This window comes from Chinchilla lanigera, unplaced genomic scaffold (assembly GCF_000276665.1).
Source record: "Chinchilla lanigera isolate Chin_1 unplaced genomic scaffold, ChiLan1.0 scaffold00136, whole genome shotgun sequence".
Taxonomy (NCBI): domain Eukaryota; kingdom Metazoa; phylum Chordata; class Mammalia; order Rodentia; family Chinchillidae; genus Chinchilla; species Chinchilla lanigera.
In genome coordinates, this window is record NW_004955537.1 from 2337664 (window position 1) to 2343468 (window position 5805).

The 5805-nt window shown below is 41.4% G+C and overlaps 1 protein-coding gene across 1 annotated transcript in view; it reads left to right on the forward strand.

The window, feature by feature from the left end:
- Positions 1 to 2618: 2618 nt before the first annotated feature.
- The window catches only part of Ermap (erythroblast membrane-associated protein (Scianna blood group)), a 20644-nt gene continuing 17457 nt past the window's right edge, over positions 2619 to 5805 (forward strand). Inside the window, exons 1-2 of the mRNA XM_013507745.1 lie at positions 2619 to 2743; positions 3879 to 3962. The gene's annotated coding sequence lies outside the window, so the exon portion shown is untranslated. The remainder of the gene's footprint in view (positions 2744 to 3878; positions 3963 to 5805) is intronic.

The following is a 5805-nucleotide window of genomic DNA, read 5'->3' on the forward strand; positions in this document are numbered from 1 at the left end:
CGGGCAGGGGGCGGGGCCGGGCAGGGGGCGGGGCGCAACGAACGCCGCTTCCCCGGCCCGCGGCTGTTTTGGGGACATCCGCTAGGTTTAAAGTTTGTCATCGGAATACTAGGCTTGGAACTGCTCGGCATTAGAATTCTGAGCCTCGGTTTCTTAATCTGAAAACTGACGACGAGTGATTGCAATTTATTTCAGAAGCTTGTTAGGAGGATCCGTTGAGACTGCGTTCTCCACAGTGCTTTGAAGGGCAGGGAAAGACCTTGACACAGTACGGCCAGTATAGACACAGAACGCAACCCAGGAGTCCTCGAGGAAATAAATGTGAATTGGAATCGCTGGCTGCCATTTTCCATTTGTTAGATTGCCAAAGATTCACAAAATAATAATAGTTATTTCTCTTTTGGGCTTCCTATATTCCAGGCACTCGCTATTCATGATGCTTTATTAACTCATTTATTCCACGTAAAGGGATGTACTTTATACTACATACATGAACAGTAGCGAGCTATTCCTACCTCCATTTCACAGGTAAAGGAACAGGGGCACCGAAAAGTTAGTGGACTTGCCCCAGGTCTCACAGCTAGTAAGACCGCGGCAAGTATTTAGTCAAGATTCGCAGGACAGTGGTGCACCCAAAGGATCAGGCCCACAACCTTTGTTCCTCTAAGTGGCAGGAATTAAAACCGATGACAGCGAGTGGCTGGTCCAGATGGACACACATGCACTTCCAGTCTGAGGTGACACATCTTTGCCGGTGGCTGGCTTAGCACTAGATTCCAAAAGCCTTAAAAGTGAGCATGACCACACACAGAAATAATCACTGTGTGATTCTAGTTACATGACATACCTAAACTTTAGGAAATAAAATGGAATGGTGGTTGCCAGAGGCATGGGTGGGAGCAATTATTGTTCAATGGTTATGGAATTTATTTTGCAAGATAAAAAAGTTCTAGAGGTCCGTTGCACAGCAGCGTTAATACTATTGTGCTGTACACTTAAATATGGTTGAAATGGTATTTTTTTTGCCCCAACTATTAAGTAAGCAATTTCACATTAATAAGATATCCTAATAATCAGAGATAGCACTATTTCTAAGAGAAAACAGCTGGAAACAGCCAAAATCTTTATAGCAGCGGGTTGATAACTGATGGGGTAGCTACGATGGAATTCTGTGCAGCCATTAAAATGACACAGAAGAATGTTCATTGTCATAATAGAATGTTTTTAGAATATTAAATAAGAAAGCTACAAAGAGACATATACATCTAATCACAATATATGTTTTATAGTTTCAGGTTATATACACAAGATCGTATACACACAGAAAAGAGAACAGGCAAAACACACCAAAATCTTTAGTGCAAACTGCCTTAAGAGTAGGGATGATGATAATTTGGTTTTTTTGAGACAGGGTTGCACTCTGTAGCCCAGACTGGCCTTGAACTCACAGTGATCCTCCTGCTTCAGCCTCCCAAGTGCTGGGATTACAGGTGTGTACCACCATGCTCAGCCTTAGGGATTATTTTTATCTTCTGTATGCCTTGCTGTATTTTCTGAAATTTCTACAGTGAACATTTATATTTTAGCAATTGAAAGTATAATAAATGTTATTTTAAAATTTCTCTACAAATTCTAATTGGGTTGTTATTCACAAAAATAACCAAAGCAGAGTCAATTTTACTATCACATGCACTGGTCATTTGGAAAATATTGGTTGGTCAAGGTATGCATATCTTTCAAATGGTAGCACAGTTCATTATACAACATCAAGAAATCCCCTCCATTACCCTATCTATCACTACCAGTCTCATCAGAAAATTCTTTCATAATGGATAAGCTATTAGGTGCATGGTAGTAGATAAATTTTTTTCAGAATTTTAATTTTCACTCAGAAGATTATGTTTTTTCTTTGGCAATAAAAGCTGTTAGTTTCTTTCTTTTTTTTTTTTTTTTTTTTTTTTCCCATGAAACAACAGCTGTAGCTCTGTCTCTGTGGAGAAAAAACCTGCCAGGCTCCAGAGTGTGAAAAACCACAGCGTCTCAGTTGTGTGGTCAGGTTAGAAAAGTGCTCCCTGAGCTTAGTGGCTGTTTCACCTCCTGTCAGTCACCGAAGTGTGTGACCTTGCGGAAGTCCTCACACATTAACACACAGCAGGACGGCTTTTGTACCCTTCCTTTTTGTCCCACAGAATACTGAAAGATAGTTTTCTGAGGACTGAGTTTAATGAAGTCAGTAACATTTGCTGCAGTTTGGTGCCACTTGTTGATGGGTATTAAGGAACCAGTTGTCTTATGCATCCGGATTTTGTAGTGTTTTTGAAAATATCAACACAGTGGAAAAGGCAATAACGGACATGGTTTTGCCTGCCTGGTGGACCTCGGGAGGGTCGCAGAATTAGGTTCATGGACCATGAGAACCGCTGCTCTTGAGGAACTCTTGGACTTGTGAGTTGGGAAACGTTTCCATCACGAATTTCTGGGCAGTATTGTTTATAAAAGCAAAAGCTCATAAACAACATGCAGTCTGTGAGGAAGGGACCGGACTGTCAGTGTATTTGTACTTCTGTGAGGCAACCTGGGTGAATTTTTTTTCTCTTTTTTTGTGGCACTAGGGATGGAACCCAGAGACTTATACACTGCATGAATTGCAATATCCTCATTTGTACTTCCTCAAAGTGGAGTGAGACGCGTCCTTCAGTGCAAGAGTTTATTTAGGAAGTGATCCCAGGAAGCAGAAATGGAGGTGAGAAAAAAGAAAGGCAAGCTGACAGACTGTATATTTTTGAGCTACTTCTGAGTGTGTACTACAGTGGCTCCCTCCCACTGGGAACTTTCTGGGGAGTCATAGAGCAGGCATCTCAGAACTGTCCCTCCTGACTCTCTTCCCTGTGACTTGATGCCCCCTGGGCATTACCTTGGTGAACTGGGCTGCCCGTAGGCTGAACTGCCTACTAAGGCTTTGCAAAGAGTCCAAGACAGGTAAACAAAGAGATGCTGTGGCCTGTGAGGTGTCATCTGGCAGCTTCCTACATGTCTCAGCTACACCTAAATCGAGTGAGCTCGGGGGCATAGTGTGGTCACCACCGGTATCCGCTAGGCTCAGAAACTGATGTTAAGAGAGAAAAGAAAATTGGGGAATTCGGTGCCATGGATGTATCTCTATGAAATCCAAAATACATAGAAGAAGTACATAATGCATTGTTAAGAATACAATTATGGATATTACAAATGTAAGTTTTTGGATATATGAAAGCAAGATGGGTGGAAAAGAGTTTATCACATGTTGAGGGACAGTCAGCAAGTTTGCTTGTCAGAACGCACACGACAAGGTGTAGTTAGAGATAAAGGCAGCAAGTGAGAGAACTGACTAACTGGTGGTGCCTTGAAAGCCAGTCTTCTTTTTTTTTCTATTTTTTTATTTTTTAGTTTTTTCCGGTACTGGGAATTGAACTCATGACCCTGTGCTTGCCAGGCAGATGCTGTGCCACCAAGCTAAATCCCCAACCAATCTTCTAATTCACTCTGATTTGAAAAGTGAAGGGGAACAGCCTTGCAGAAAGGGTGGGACAGGATCCATCCTATCCCAGGAAGTCCCTGAGGGCGGTCAGTGCTGGAGGAAGAGGGAGCTGGGGCAAGGCCCCTCCTACCCTGCAGCGCTCTGTGCTTCCCTCGCTTTCAGGGAGCCGCTTCTTGTCTGTCCCTTTATCAGGGATGCACAGGCAGGGCGTTGCTTGTTTGTTTACGGACAACTAGAGGGGAGGCTGTGGGGCGAGCAAGCTCCCGGCTTAGAGTTTTGATCCTTGGAATAAAATATGAGCTTTCCCCAAGCCCACCCGCCAGGCCCTTCCTGACCCTCTAGCCCTTCTGCCTGATGCCAGATCCCCCAATGGCGCAGGGAGCGTTCCCAGCTCGGAGACTCCAGCTCTGCCACTGAGGGACAAGGGCCTCGGATTCCGCAAGTGGTGAGTTGCTTCCCTGTCCCCTCTTTTCATTCTTTCAAGTCTCTTACTTTCTTAGGTTCTTTAGAGAAATACTTCCCTTTCTTTTACTTATTTACTAGGACATTTTAAAGGATAAAATGGGGCAACAGTTAACTGTTATTTAAGGAACGTGTGACAACAGAGCTGGATGTGTTTTATTTAAAGACTTACTTAGTTACTCTTGTCATCATTATTACTGTCACAGCCCTCAGTATTTGCTGGGTCTTGTGCTGTATGATTTTGGACGGATCATTTGTACATTTGTAGGATCTGTTCAGGCTGGTTGGGATTGGCAAAGAAATGTCCGAGGCGATCTTTAACTTAGAAATTTTTAAAAAATTAAATTGTTTCAAATTTAAAATGTACATGACTGCCATATTCCCAACATGGATAGTGGAGGAGAATAGTTACTATGTGAAGACTTTTGCAAGCCATTGAGAGATAAATGCTGCAGTAAAGAAGTGAAGAAAGTAAGTAGATCACTGCGAAAGTCCAAATAACAAATGAGTTGTCAAAGATATACAAACGAGAGCGAAACACCACCAAATTTTTAGAAAAGAGGTATGATTTTGTCATTTATTATGTGGACAAAAAGTTTTAAAAATTGATAATATCCACTGAAGGCAAGGTTGTATGAAAACAAGGAATTTTGTATACTTTGTTCAACTGACATGACTTTTCTGGTGGGTAATTTGGCACACAAATTAAAAATCTTACTGTTTTAAAAATGCAGCTGGGCATGGTGTGCATTCCTGGAATCACAGCTACTTTGGAGGCTGAGACAGGATGATCATGCATTCAAAGCTAGTCTGGGCAACTTTGTGAGACCTTGTCCCAAGATAAAAAATAAAAAGAGTTCTGATGTAGCTCAGTGCAAAGGCCCTGGTTTCAATCCCAATACCAGAACCACTAAAAACAAACAAATAAGAAAAAGATGAGACATTCTCAAAGCCTAAGAGTTTAAATGACTTGGTTGAACTCATAGAGACACTTAAGTTAGAGGCTACACCATCACCAGGACTCGGCCTCCTACCTCCAGCTATTACTGGTAGCAGTGTTCAGTATAGCAAGCCCCTGGAAACAGCCTAAAAACCCTACTACAGAATTATTTAAAAATTCTCATATATCCATGATAGAACATTAGAGCCATTAAAAGAATAATTGATGGCATAGTAGAATATGTGTAATGTAATGCTTGGTGAAAACGCCAAGTATCAAAACAACAGATACAGTCTGTATAGTCCTTTTTTTTTTTGGTACTAGGAATCGAACTCAGGACCTTGTGCTGGCCAGGAAGGCACTTGTGCCACTGAGCTATATCCCCAGCCTCCTATTTTTTAAAAGGTTATATACATGCCTAGAAAAATATTATCTCTGGATGGAGGAATTACAGACAGTTAATTTTTTTTGGTCTTTTTTGGAGGTAATTTTCAGATTTTCCAGTAAGAAGTACAAAAAAAATCCCCAAATTGTGCCATATTTTTAGGAAGTAAAATACTTCATATTTATTACGGGAAATTTCTTCATAAAAGAATTCCATTATAAAGGGGGAAATCATTTGCTTATTTTGCAACTCATGGAAACAGAGCTACGCATTCACTCATCACTTATTCATGCATCTATTTATCCATGCTTTACGTTCCAGAAAGGTCCTGGTGCCTTTCCTTGCATGGTACTCTGACATGTGCATGGTTGCCCTTCCTGTTCCAAGTGAAAGAAGGCAATCCCACCAGTATTGCATGTCTATATCTGTTTTCATGAGAAGCCACTTTGAAGATATCAATATGTAATACAACCACCATTGTTAATTCCCTACCACTTTGTT